This window comes from Dipodomys spectabilis, unplaced genomic scaffold (assembly GCF_019054845.1).
Source record: "Dipodomys spectabilis isolate Male_0828 unplaced genomic scaffold, ASM1905484v1 ptg000012l, whole genome shotgun sequence".
Taxonomy (NCBI): domain Eukaryota; kingdom Metazoa; phylum Chordata; class Mammalia; order Rodentia; family Heteromyidae; genus Dipodomys; species Dipodomys spectabilis.
The window spans coordinates 4443183-4458411 of record NW_024870689.1 but is presented as its reverse complement, the minus strand read 5'-3'; the positions used below and the strand labels follow the sequence as shown (position 1 = coordinate 4458411).

General features: G+C 37.6%; 1 long non-coding RNA gene across 1 annotated transcript; it reads left to right on the top strand.

The window, feature by feature from the left end:
* Positions 1-2556: 2556 nt before the first annotated feature.
* Positions 2557-13017, top strand: LOC122128397. The gene is made up of 4 exons (XR_006151421.1): positions 2557-2635; positions 5423-5428; positions 9859-9864; positions 13006-13017. It is a non-coding gene; the product is annotated as an uncharacterized LOC122128397 (long non-coding RNA).
* The last annotated feature ends 2212 nt before the right edge of the window (positions 13018-15229 follow it).

The following is a 15229-nucleotide window of genomic DNA, read 5'->3' as shown; positions in this document are numbered from 1 at the left end:
GAGATACCTCCTCACACCAGTTAGAATGGCTGTAACCAAGAACTCTAACAACAACAGATGCTGGAGGGGATTTGGACAGAAGGGAATCTTACTGCATTGTTGGTGGGAGTGTAAACTTGTTTAACCACTTTGGGATGTAGTATGGAGGTTCCTTAAATGTCTCCACATAGAGCTCCCCTATGACCTAGCAATCCCACTTTGGGCATTTACCCAAATGTTTACAAACAAGACCACACTAAAGCTACCAGCACAACTATGTTTATTGCAGCATTACTTACCATAGCTAAGATCTGGAACCAACCCAATGCCCCTCAGTTGATGAATGGATCAAGAAAATGTGGTACGTATACACAATGGAATTCTATGCCTCCATCAGAAAGAAAGACATTTCCCCATTTGTTAGGAAATGGGAAGATTCGGAAAAAGTTATATTAAGTGATGTAAGCCAAGCCCAAAGAAACATAGTTCCCAAGGTTTCCCTCATTTGCAGTCTCTAGTATATGTCTGAGTCAAGCAAAAAAGGTCAGATAAGGTGATATTAGGAAAATGAACCCTAAGATATGTATTCAAATATTTTTTTCTTTCATGCGATTGTTTCTAACACATTTGTAAGATTATTTCTTTGTTGCTTTGTATGTCCCTCCCCCACATTATAAACCCTGCTTTCACTGTATTTGATGTCGGTTTAATTTGTGGAGAGTAAGGGGAAAAACAAGTCGTTTAAATAAGGATACAGGTGGGCCCATTGCAACAATGAGGTGTACAAGTAGTTATGTCAAAAACGAACTTTACAGCTTTGGTGGGGGGGGGGGGCCTGGAAGGCTGGGGTGGGGGAGCGGGAGGAGGTTGGGAAGGGATGGGAAGGGGAAACAAAGGAGGAGGCTACAATGCTTGATAATAAATGTACTCATTATCTTGCCCATGTAATTGTAACCCCTCTGTACAGTATATTCACAGTAAAAAAAAAATAAAAATAATTAAAAGAAAAAGAAAGAAAAGAAGAGAAGAACGATTTTTTAAAAAAATACTGAAACAGTACAATAAAAACTTTTTACTTCCATTTTTTGGAGTTCATTTCTATAAATATCATTTTATATGCTCATATGTACATAACTATTGAGCCCTCTCTTAAGGATATCCTCCTTTGGTCTCACTGTATGAATGTTTAGACTTCTGTTTAATTCATCATGTCCAAGTGTAGTTATTTGTCTTTTACTATCCATTGGAATTTCTTTGTAGATTTATAGACACATTTTAATTATTACAAATGAGGGAAATTATGCAGCCTGTATTTCTTTGGGTCTGTCTTACTTCACTTAGTAAATTTTTTTTCCAAGTCTTTCATTTCCTTATGAACGAGGCAATGTCATGCTCTCCAATGGAAGCATAGAATTACATTGTGTATACATACCACATTTTCTTTCTTTTTTAAAAACAGTTTTGTTCTATTCTAAAGATGCTATACAGACTGGTTACAGTTACATGAGTAAGGCAATGAGTATATTTCTTATTGAGAATTGTTACATACAATATTTTCTTTTTCTTTTCTTTTTTTTGTCATCGTGGGGCTTGAACTCTGGGCTTGGGCCCTGTCCTTGTGCTCTTCAGCTCAAGGCAAATGCACTACGGCTTGAGCCACAACACCACTTCCATTTTTTTCTAGTGGTTTATTGAACTTGCCTGCCCAGGCTGGCTTTGAACCACGATCCTCAGATCTCAGCCTCCTGAGTAGCTAGGATTACAGGCATGAGCCACCAGTGCCTGGCCACATTTTCTTGATCCATTCATCCATTGAGAGACATCTGAACTGATTCCATGTCTTGTGTATGATAATAAATGATGCAATGAACATGGTCATGCTGGTGGCATTTTGTATAGCCTGATTTTAGACAGTTAGATACACACCCAGGAGTGAAATTGCTGGGTCATAGGGAAGTTATATGTTTAGTCTATTGAAGAACCTCCATATTGCTTTCCAGAGTAGTTAAACCAGTTTGCATTCCTAACCACAGTGTAATAATGTTCCCTTCTGGCCACATCCCCACCAGCAATTGTTAAAGCATGTCTTTTGCCAGGCAGAAACTCTTTAGTTGTATGCAATCCCATTTACCTAGCCTTTGATTTGTTCTGATTCTGGATCATTACTTAGTAAGTTTTGAACTGTACCACCCCCCTAACATGTCCCCTATATCTTCCTGTAATATTATCATGGTATCTGATCTTACATTGAAGTCTTTCATCCATTTGGAGTTGATTCTGGTGCAGGTTGATATATAAGGATCTAAATTCAGTTTTCTGCACAAGTACTGGGTAGCCAGTTCTGCCAGCATCAATTTTGAAGAGGCTGTCCTTTTTGCCATCCTTCGGCTCCCTTACCAAATACTAGGTGGCTATGGGTCTGTAAATTCATTTCTGGTTCTTCTATTTTATTCCATTGCTCCTCTGTCCTATTTTGTGCCTGTACTAAGTTGTTTTGGTTTGTTTGTTTTAATTTCTATAGCTTTTTAATTGAGATTAAAGCTTGGTACTGATATTCCTCCTGGTACTGATATTCCTCCAGCACTGATCTTCCTACTAAGGATTGGTTGTGCTATTCAGGGTCTTCCATTATTCTAGATTAGTTTTTGGATTGTTTGTTCTATATCACTGAAGAATTTTGTTGGATATTGATGGGCATTGAATTGAATTTGTAGGTAGCTTTGGGCAATATTGCTATTTTCATGATGTTAAACCTTCCAATCCAGGAGAATGGGAGGTTTTCCTACTTCCTTAAACCTGTTTCTAGAGTTTTAATCACAGAGGTCCTTCTTCTCTTTGGTAATTCCAAAGTATTTTTTGAGACTATTACAAAAGGACTTTCTTTCCTGATTTTAGATTCACTCTTCTCCTTATTGGCATACAGAAAAGCTACTGATTTTTGTGGGTTTCTTTCTTCCTTCCTTCCTTTCTCTCTCTCTCTTTCTTTCTTTCTCTCTCTCTTCCTTTCTTTCTTTCTTCCTTTCTTTCTTTCTTTCTTCCTTTCTTTCTTTCTTTCTTTCTTTCTTTCTTTCTTTCTTTCTCTCTTTTTTCTCTTTCCTTCTTTCTCTCTTTCTTTCTTTCTCTCTTTCTTTCTTTCTTTCTTTCTTTCTTTCTTTCTTTCTTTCTTTCTTTCTTTCTTTCTTTCTTTCTCTCTCTCTCTCTCTCTCTCTCTCTCTCTCTCTCTCTCTCTCTCTCTCTCTCTCTCTCTCTCTCTCTCTCTTTCTTTCTTTCTTTGTTCCTCTGGTGGTCATGTGGCCTGAACTCTGGGCTTGGGCTCTGTCCCAGCACTCTTCAGCTCAAGGTAAGTGCTCTAACTTTTGAGCAACAATGACACTTCGGGTTTTCTGGTGCTTAATTGGAGATAAGCCACATGGACTTTCCTGCCTATGCTGGCTTTGAACCATGATCCTCAGATCTCAGCCTTCTGAGTGGTTAGGATGCCAGGCATAAGCCACCAGTGCCCAGTTTGGGGTTAATTTTATACCCTGCTAATTTACCAAGTTTCAAATCAGCCAAAGTAACTTAGGAAAGGAATCCATGGGGCTCTTTAAATACAGGATCATGTCATCTGGAAAATGGGAGAGTTTTATTTCTTCTTTCCCTATTTGGATCCCTTTTATGTTTGTCTCCTGCCTTATTGCTCTGACTAGAAATTCCAGTACTATATTGCAGAGGAGTGGAGAGAGTGAACATCCTTCTCTCATTCTTGATTTTAGAGGGAATGGTTTTAACTTTTCACCATTAAATAAATGCTGGCTGTAGGTCTGTCTATATTATATATGCCTATATTATATTGAAGAATGTCCCATATATTCCTGGACTCTCCACAGCTTTCATCATAAAGCGGTGTTGGAGCTTGTCAAATGTTTTTCCCCATCTATTGTGATGACCATGTGGTTCTTTTCCTTGCCCATTGTGTATATAGAGCACATATTTGGAGTCACTCATCAGTTATAGGGCATCTGGGTTTTTCTCAGGTTTGGCTATTAAGAAAAGTGCTGTAATGAACATGGATATATAAGTACATTTATTGTTTTATGACTTTCATTCCTTCAGATAAATGCCTAAATGTGAGCCAAATGATGATAACTTATACATGTAATCCTACTCAGGAGGCTAAGATATGGAGGATCATAGTTCAAAGACAACCTGCCTAAGAAAGTTTGCTAGACTCCATCTTGAAAATGACCAGCATAAAGCAGAGCTGGAGGTGTGGCTCCAGTGGTAGAGCACCAGCCTAGCAAGTTCAAGGATCTAAATTCAATACCTACTCCCACTAAAAATATTCAATAAATAAAATACCCAATCATGACATGGTTGCAGCATACAGTACTATTTTTTTTTTTAGGAAATCAGTTTAGGCTTATTTACATAATAATTGCACTAATTTGCATTCCCACTAACAGGACTCCTTTCTCTTGGCATCCTCATGTGTTATGTGATGTTGTTTCTGCTCTAGCCATATTGGCTGGAGTGGGATGAAATCTCTGTCATTTTGATTTGCATTTCTTTATGGCCAGGGATGTTATGCATTTCTTTATGTATTTATTGGCCTTTTGTTCTTCTTACCCCAAGAATGATCTGTTCAGCACTTTTGCCCATTTTTATTCTTGAAGAGTTCAGTGTTTTGAGTTTTATGTATATACTGTATATTCTGTATTATGTATATTCTTCATCAGATGAATAATTGCTTTAGATTTTCTCCCATACAGTAGGTTGTCCCTTTAGCCTCTAGAGACATTGTTGTGTAAAAGCTTTTTAGTTTAATATAATTCTATTTGTCAATACTTGCCCTTATTTGTTGAGCTATTGAATTTCTAATCAGGAAGTCACTACCTATGCCAATGCATGCCAGTGTTTTGACTACGACTAGTAGTTTCAAAGTTTCAGGTCTTACATTAAAATTCTTGATTCACTTTTAATTGATGTTAGGAGAGAGAGAGAAAGAGAGAGAGAGGGGGAGAGAGAGAGGGAAAGAGATCTGGTTTCAGTCTTCTGCATGAAGAAAGCTAGTTTTTCCAGCACCATTTCTTGCAAAGTCTATTTTTTCTCTGATACATGCCTTCAGATCCTTTGTCAGAAATCAGATTGTGGTAGCAGCATTTCTGGGCATTCTATTCAGTAATCTTTATGTCTATTTTGGGGCCAGTTGCTTGCTATTTTTGTTCCTATGGCTTTGTAATATAATTTGAAGTGAGGTATCATGATACCCTCAACTTTTAGTTTTGTTCAAGATTGCATTGGATATTTGCTATATTTGTAGTATTGATATTTTTCTGTTTCTGTGAGTAATGATATTGAGATTTTGGTAGGAATTTCATTATCTGCAAACATTGCTTTCCTTAATATAGCCATTTTCTTTATATTAATTCTGTATATTCAGGAACAAGGCAGGTCTTTCTAGCATCTAGTGTCTTTTTAATATTTCTTCTTCAATGTTTCATGTTTTTCAGTATAGAAATCTTTCACCTTGGTTAAATTTATTCATAGAAAAAATTGAAACTATTGGAAAATGGAATTATTCTCCTATTTTTCTGTTGATGTACAGAATAGCTATTGGTTTTTTAATGTTGACTTTATATTCTGGAACTTTAAGTTGCTTTAAGTATAGAATCGTATCATCTGAAAATAAAAATACTTTATTTCTTCATTCCCTATTTGAATCCCTTTTGTTTCCTTCTTGTGCATTGTTGCTCTGGCTAGGATTCCAGTGCTATTGTGAATAGAAATAAAGGGAGTCGACTGAATGTCTTGTATTGTTCTTAACTTTAGAAAAAATTATTTTAGTTCTGCCTTCATTTACTATGACGTTGACAATATAGGCTTGTCAAATATAGCATTTATTATATTGAGTAACATTGCCTAAACTCATAGTTTCTCCAGAGCTTTTGTCATGAAAAGATGTTGAATTTTTGTCAAAGGATATTTCTGCCTGAATTAAAATGATAATAGGATTCCTTGAGTCTGTTCATATGTGATATTGCATTTATTGATGTAAGTATGTTGATCCACTAACGTTGAGTACCTAGAATATAGCAATTTGGTCATAGGATATAATCTTTTTGATGTATTGCATTTGGTATGCAACAATTATTTTGGGAATTTCTACATCTATGTTCATCATAGAGATTGGTCTATAAATCTCTTTTTGTTGTATACTGTCTAGTTTTAGAATAAGTGGAATACTGGCTTCATATGATGAGTTTGTGCCACGGACAAACTCATGAAAAGTGGCAATGGCTTATCAGAGGAAAATGTACCGACAGAGCACACCTAGTGGAGGTAACTGGAACAGGTGGGGGGATGGCAAACACAACTCACACACAAGAGGAGTGAATGCTGAGTGCGATTTATTGCAGAGGATAACAAGCTTTTATAGCAAAAGTCTCCATGAGAAAGGGCAAAAGGTTACACAATCTTGCTGCAAGGCTTCTTTCTTGGGTGGTCACCAGCTGGTCGCCTGATCTTGTTTTTTGGATGGCGAGCTATGATGATAGGCACTTGTTTTCGGCTTTACCTATATTTTTAAGAAATACAATTGGTTTCGATGTTTATCACCTATTAACCATTAACCAGAGCATATGGGCAAGGTGCTGGACAGAAAGGCATGAACTCTAGTACTTTATTGTTACTTTTGTTTAGTTTTGTACTTTATGTGTTTCAAAGCAATTGTGCTTCTTTGTCATTCTATAGAGGGTCCCCAATTTGTGGCCAAAATCATGATATTCAGTATACTTAGTTAAATCTGGCCATATATCAAATTTAAGCTCTTAGTGTCTTTTCTGTAACCTTTTACATAATCGTTTACTCTTTTCCATAGTGGCCTTAACTGTCTCATAAGATCTTTCTTATTCCTTCTTTGATAGTAAGCACCAGGGAGGCCTAGATCTAGCAAGTCTCTCAGTAAATGAAAGAGAGTAATAGGAATTTCTTTCTCCTAAGTAGTTTACCCAACGGTTGCAATCCTTATCTGTTGCCATCCTTACACACCTGTAAAAGGCTATGGATCTGGGGGAAGTCTTTGGGGTCCTCTAGATAATGGAGGATCCCACCATTTTCCTCTGATAAGCCATTGCCACTTTTCATCTATCAACCTTTTAGGAATCTTTTTTAGCTTTTGGTATAAATATCCCTCTGCAACTTTTTTATCTACAGGATATCTATATGAGTCTATTGTATATGCTTTAGGATTAAAAGGAATTCTCCAATAGCCATACACTCTTTTTGCTTTAGCCATGACTGCAGCTTCTTGTAAATTTCTTACAAACAATTCCTTCTGCTGAAGTGACGTCATGAAACCCCCAATACTTTTATATTTACTTATGACTTGTCTAATAGCCTCCATAAGAGGGGCTTTTAGGGTAGCACTTAACTCTGGTGAGTTAGTCATATTCTCAGGACACTCATCAGATGTTGGAGTCATCAACACTTCCAAGAAAGAGCCTTGAATAAGGGAACGTTGAGCATGAGTAAGTAGAACAAGCACCAAGAACAGTAAAAGATTAATAGGCACTCCTATACAGCGAAGAAAAGAAAAACAGGAAGAGAAAGACATCTTTCCCAGGGGTTTGCCAGCCTTTCCAGGAGGTAGGCCTCTTTGAAGCCCCATTCTCTGAGGTAGACTTCGGTGAAGTCCCATTCTCAGAGGTAGGCTTCTGTGAAGCCCCATTCTCAGGTCTGAAAGCAGGTGTTCCATGCCACCGGAGTAGGCGTGGCAAGTTTGAAAGTATTTTTTCCCCTCTACTCATGGAAAATTTTGAATATTTATGCTTGTTTTTCTTTAAAGGTCTGGTCAAATTCAGCACTGAATTATATGATCCTGGACGTTTTGTGGTCAGGAGAATTTTATTACTGCTTTATTCTCATTCCTTATAGATCTATTTAAGTGATTTATATTTTCTTGATTGAATTTTGGTAGTTCAAGTAACTCTAGAAATGTATCTCTTTCTTTGGGATTGTCCAGTTTACTTGAATATAAGCTTTCAAATATTCCCTCATTATCCTCATTATTTCTTTTCTTTATTATTTTTGATTTTTTTTTCGGTCCAGTCGTGAGGCCTGAACTCTAGGCCTGGGCCCTGTACCTCAGCTCTTCAGCTCAAGGCTAGCGCCCTACCACTTGAGCCACAGTGCCACTTCCCGCTTTTTTCCTTTTGCTTATGTGGTGCTAAGGAATCAAACCCAGGGTCTCAGGTATGCAAGGCAAGACGCTCTACCACTGAGCCACCTTCCCAGCCCATTATCCTCATTATTTCATTGATGTGTGTGTTATCCCCACTTTTTTTATTGTGAAAATACTGTTCAGAGCGGTTACAATTACATGGGCAAGATAATGAGAACATTTCTTTTTTCTTTTTGGGTCCGGTTGTGGGGCCTTAACTCTGGGCCTGGGCGCTGTCCCTCAGCTCTTCAGCTTAAGTCTAGCGCTCTACCACTTGAGCCACAGCGCCACTTCCGGATTTTTTCTTTTTGTTTATGTGGTGCTGAGGAATCAAATCCAGGGCCTCAGGCATGCAAGGCAAGGGCTCTACCACTGAGGCACTTTCCCAGCCCCAATGAGTACATTTCTTATCAAGCATCGTAGCCTCCTCCTTTGCTTCCCCTTCCTATCCCTTCCCATCCTCCCCCCACCCCCCTCACCCAATCCTCCCCACACTGCCCCCCTCCCCCCCAACAAAGTTGTAAAGTTCATTTTTGACATAACAACTTGTACGTCTCATTGTTGCAATGGGTCCACCTCTATCCCTATTTAAATGATATGTTTTTTCCCTTCCCCTTCACAAATTATAACAATATCAAATACAGTGAAAGCAGATGTTATATCGTGGGAAAGGGACATACAAAGCAACAAAAGAAATAATCTTACAAATGTGTTAGAAACAATCGCATGAAAGAAAAAAATACATTTGAATACCTATCTTAGATTTTATTTCCCTAACAGCAACCTATCTGATCTTTTCTGTTTGACTCAGACATACACTAGGAATTGAAAATAAAGGAAACCATGGGACCTATGTTTCTTTTGGTCTGGCTTACTTCACTTAATATAATTTTTTCCAAGTCTTTCTAACATTTCCTAACAAATGAGGCAATGTCATTCTTTCTTATGGAGGCATAGAATTCCATTGTGTATACATACCACATTTTCTGGATCCATTCATCTACTGAGGGGCATTGGGTGGGTTCCATATCTTAGCTATGGTAAATAAAGCTGCAATAAACATAGTCGTGCTGGTAGATTTAGTGTGGTCTTGTTTGTGAGCATTTGTGTAAATGCCCAAAAGTAGAATTGCTGGGTTATAGGGGAGCTCTATGTGGAGTCTTTTGAAGAACCTGCATATTACTTTCCAAAGTGGTTGAACAAGTTTATACTCCCACCAACAATTTTATTCATTTGAGCCTGTTTCCTCCTTCCTTTAGTCAGCTTAGCTGAAGGTTTATGTATCTTTTTTTATCTTTTAAATCTCCAACTTCTTGTATAAATTGTTCTATTTTTATTCAAGTAGCCATGTGTGGGTGTGGTGGCATGTGTGCATGCACTCGTACATGTGTGTACATGTACTAGTCCCAAAGCTTGAACTCAGGACCTGGGTGTTGTCCTTTACCTTTTTCATTCAAGGCTTGTGCTCTACCACTTGAGCCACAGCTTCAATTCTGGCTTTTGGTGGTTAACTGGATATAAAAATCTCACAGATTTTCCTGCCTAGGCTGGCTTTCAACCATGATTCTCAGATCTCAGCCTCCTGAGTAGCTAAGATTACAGATGTGAGCTACAGGTACCCAGTTCATAGGCTTATAAATTTCTTTAAGACATGAGAAAAAGAAAATTACCTCCCAAAGTTTTCAGTTCCTCACTTCCAGATCATGACCTTGGTTTGCATTTCTTTTATTTTTTTGGGTCCAGTCGTGGGCCCTGAACTCTGGGCCTGGGCGCTGTCCTTCAGTTCTTCAGCTCAAGGCTAGCACTCTACCACTTGAGCCACAGCACCACTTCAGGCTTTTTTCTTTTTGCTTATGTGGTGCTGAGGAATCGAACCCAGCACCTTATGCATGCAAAGCAAGCGCTATACCACTGAGCCACCTTCCCAGTGCCCTGGTTTGCATTTCTCAGTGAGAATTGCATCAACAGGAAGAAAACTTCACAAGCTCTCATCACATCTCATCTGTCCACATCTGAGCTATGCATTCGGCCTCCTCTTCTGTGCATTCAGGAAATCTCCATGATCTTAGATAAATCCAGTCCTTCCACTCATGTATCAGATCCAATCCCCTCTTGCTTATCAAGAACATTACTCTGCTCCCTCTCTTCTTCCTTGCCTGTGCCATCAATTTTCTCTTGCTCAGTAGCATGAAACACCTCTCATCTCAAAAACCCTTTTAGAGTGTACTTCTCTTTTTAGAAAACCATCCCATTTCTCTGCTCACTTATTTTTTTTGGGGGGGTCCGGTCGTGGGGCCTGAACTCTGGGCTTGGGCGCTGTCCCACAGCTCTTCAGCTCAAGGCTAACACTCTACCACTTGAGCCACACCGCCACTTCCGGCTTTTTTCTTTTTTGCTTATGTGGTGCTGAGGAATCGAACCCAGGGCCTCAGGCATGCAAGGCAAGAGCTCTACCACTGAGCCATCTTCCCAGCCCCTCTCTGCTCACTTATATACTCTTCCTTATACACCTCACTTATACTCTTCCTTCTCAATCTATTATCTAATTCTTTTTAGACACTCTTCAAAATTGATTTTTGCCCCAATGTTTTAGTAGAATTAGAAAGTCACCAATAACCTTCAAGTTGCTAATTGTTCTCATCTATTTCCCCTTCACCTTCAGTTCCCAGAGCCTATCACTTCGTTTCCAACACCACACTTGTGAGGGTTATCTTCCACATCTCTGGAAGCTCCTGCTTAATCACCTCAATTATTCTTTTTTTAAATAAGTTTTTTATTGTGAAAATATTGTACAGAGGGGTTACAGTTACATGAGCCAGGTAATGAGTACATTTCTTATCAAGCATTGTTGCCTCCTCCTTTGTTTTTCCCCTACCATCCCTTCCCTCCCACATCTACAACTACATTTCCCTGTAGCTGACCTTCACCTACATTATACTTCCCTTGTCCCCTTTATCTCATCCCCTAAATAATTGGAAATTTCTACTTATTAGTCTACAGACAGCTACCTTTTCTACTTAGACTCAGTTCCTTTTGACCTTATCCAAACTTTTGGCTTTTTGATACCACTACTAACCAGGTGACTTCCAAAATCTGTATCCTTAAATCCAATTTATGGGTCAGTCATCAATTCAACATCTCCACCCAGGTGCTCAGCCTAACATATCAATAGAACTCCAATTCTATAGCTCCAGTTCGTTTTCCTCAATAGAAGACTCCTCTAGGATTAGCAGCATAAGGAAACAAGATTTACCTTGACCCTTTTACGTCTCATGCTCTATACTCTAAGCATCTGTTACAACATTTCATGATATATTTTCAAAGTGAAAAATACAAAACAAGAAACAGGAATCAGACAAGAATAGTTGCCTAAAGTAATGCTGCTGTTTATATATAGGAGAACAGGAAAAAATGAGCATAGGATAATGAAGTTTCTGGCAGTAAATTATCTGGAACCTGGTGGCTAAATGGACTTATGAAGAAGTGGGAAAAGTCATAATGATTGCAGCTTCTGACTTAGAAATCATCGTGGACATTGATGACATTGAGATAGGAAATATATGAAAGAATATAATTTTAAGGAAAAGGAAATAAATAAGAGGTCTAATTTTATTGTATTGCAAGCTCATGTCTACTAAATAGTAAGAAGCAAATGGAATAAACGTTCACATAATATAAACACAGATGATACATTCATAAATGTGAAAGATAGTCTATAGCTGTGAGAAAATTAGTACTTCAATGTGGCCAAATCACCTGAATTTTGAAGTGAATCAAATTAAGGAACATCAAATACAGATTGCCTTTATATTCCACATTTGACAGAAGAAACACAAACAAACAATACAAACTAAAATCAGTGCATATCTTTGATATATTATCTTTATATAGCAGTGGGGAAAAGGCAGTGGGCAAGCTGGTGCAAGTGAAAATGTGAGGTGGTCATCATGAAGCTATAACCTTTGAAACCCTACATGAGGTCCTCATGTTCTTGTGTAATCCAAATATTTACCTCAACCTGATACCTTATGAGCTCCACCCATTCTAACCCTCATCCCTCAAAAATAAATTCCAAATAAACCAGTATGCATTCAGGTTCTCTGTGATCAATAACATAAATGCCAGTGCATCTTTCTGACAACAGTCATTCTGGAAGCTTTAGAGCCAGGGAAAACACAGGGAAACTGGGATAGAAGTGGATTTGCATCATATTTCATTACCCAAATTATGATTGTGATTGTGAAACCTTTACTACTGTGATTTACAATAATCCAAGAGAACATAGCTGGATTCTTAGACGGTAGGTGGAGAAAACAACTTCTGGCTGGAGACAAATCACTTTTGCAGTTCTGTATTGTGTAAATTTGATAAGGACGTCACAGTGAGAGGATATGTGTGGAATACTGCAATATCCTTATTACAGGTTCTTTTTCTAACAGTAAGATTTTGATTAGAATTTAGCAGCATACAGAGATCCCTATAGGGAATTGTCTTCATACAGAAACTTTCAGAAATCTGATTAACTGAAATTTACTGAAAGTGTATCTGTTGGTCTCATGGAAAACAACAGCAAAATCAAAAACCTCTTCAACTTGGCCCCAATCTACATTGCTAGGACTAACTTTTTACTTACCTCATAGTCACATTTCAACTCATTTCTTTTCATCACACTGTTGTCTGGATTGCAGCTTTCAAGCATTGCTCTATTCTCTCCTGAGCTCTGTAAGATTAGGTTAAAATTCACACCCTTATGCACAAAGCTTTTAGACGTCTACAGATTAAAATGATGCTGGATTCTTTGTGTCTTTATAGAGAATAGAGAAAAGGATATTCATTCAAAAGTGCCTAACAAATACTTGAAATATTATTATGATAATTGGTCTCATAATTTGTTTAGAAAATTATTTATGAACTTTCATTCACTTTGAGCTTTAAAGGACTTAAGAACTCCCTCCTTTTTAGTAATTCACTGGAAAGACTTGAAGATCTGGCTAAAGCAGTGCCATTTATTGCAGTGAAAATTGAAGCAAAGGCATTAAAAGCAAACCTGACAGCAAAGTCCATGAGCAAACTTTGAGTTATTCTTGACTAATATAGTAGAAGCAGACAGAAGTTAATTCCCCCAGCAACAGTATGAGACAAGGTATGGTACCAACCAGAGAAACTCACAAGAGTGTTAACATCAGAGTTTTTACTGGGGGCTGCTCATGGAGTCATGAATCAGCTATGAGATTCAGTCCTTATAACCTCCTGTCTCCATTGAAGTAAACTTACATACTATGGTCAGCATCCTAGGATAACAAAAACATTCACACGTGTCATCCTTAGTATAAAGCCTCTTGTTTGTCCCAATTCTCTGTACAAAGATAGAGCTTTCCAAAGGTCCCAGAGGCTATGAGCCAGGCCTCTATGGGCACATGGCTGCAGAGTAAAATCTTCATGGCACAACTTGTTCGGTGATATTAAATTGTTCTACCGTATTTTATTGTCCTTTGGTGTCAGTGTAGAGTGAGGTTTATATCTTTTATTAAAATATTACTTAATTTTAGAATTTTTGCATCATTATATATTATATGAATATGATAAATATGAAGTGTATGTCTCTCATTTATATACCATGCTTTTGTTCAGAGTACTATAAAAACATCATTTCTTGGCTTAATTTTCCTCTGTTTTACAATGATATTTTTTGTAGCTATTTCACCTAAGAAAATGTAGTTGGAGCTATAGAATGACATTTTTCAAGAGAAAATAGGGATATGAAATGTTCAGAGTGCTCATTTTCACTGTAAAACCTGAAGAAATAAATCTGAAACCTAAATTCTTTCTTGAAGCCTAATGCGTTTCTCTATCAATTTTGAATAAGGGTTTATTATTGTCTAATATTGTGTATGATAAAGGAAATATCCCAAATCCCATCCATTATAAGAATATTAATATTTTTAATATTTAAGTTAATATTTTTAAAGCAAGGAAAGCTAAGAATAAACAGTTCTTAAGGATACAAATTTTCTTTGAATAACATCAGACCAGATTCAAAGTTCACAGTATCTAAGTTGAGACATAGATAAGTGTCACGATAAGAGTAAGTAGCAGAGTATAAGGACTCATTCTGACAAGGACATCTGTAAGAAGACTACATTCCTGCACACATTCTGAAAGTGTAGTTGAGATCATTTGTTTTCATTCTTTGTAAAGGAATTTAATGTGTCACTTCCAGTCTAAGGCAGTAAGGGAAGTAGAATACATTTCTCAGGGTGTTCTGAATACCTAGTAGCCATTATGAAAGAATAAAGCACACTTTTCTATATTAAATCCACTGAGATTCAAGTTTGCTACAATCTTGCTTAACGTAGCCTTGCTATTGTACCTTATAATTCCAGCTCTGCAGTTCGCAATATAGTCAAAGGCAAGATACTTCAGCTTTTTGGCTTTTAGTATACTGAAATTTAAAAAAAACATATAGTTCCCACTAGTTCTATAATATTACCTTCAATTGCAATTGGTTAGCAGGAGCCACCCAGATCCAATTCCTAGATAATATCACTGACTATCTGTGATGTTAGCCTCCATATTTCTTCCTCATAAATTTAGATATGAATGTCTGATATATAGCATCATTTCAAACAATTATACACATAAAAGGACTTGATAATTCAATAACTCATAAATATATCCAGTATAAACCATTCATGTGAAAAACAAATTGGCAAACTACCAATTTATTTCCTACAGATCCTTAATTTAAAAATAGTATTGTTGGGCTGGAAATGTGGCCTAGTGGTAGAGTGTTTATCTAGCATGTATAAAGCGCTGGGTTTGATTCCTCAGTAGCACAAAAACAGAAAAAGCCAGAAGTAGTGCTGTGCCTCAGGTGGTATACTGCTAGCCTTGAGCAAAAGCAGCTCAGGGACAGTGCCCAGACAGAGTTCAACCCGAGGACTCATGAAGGAGGAGAAGGAGGAGGATGAAGAGGAGGACAAGGAGGAGGAGGAGGACGAGAAAGAGGAGGAGGAGGACGACGACGAGGAGGAAGAGGAATATTATTAG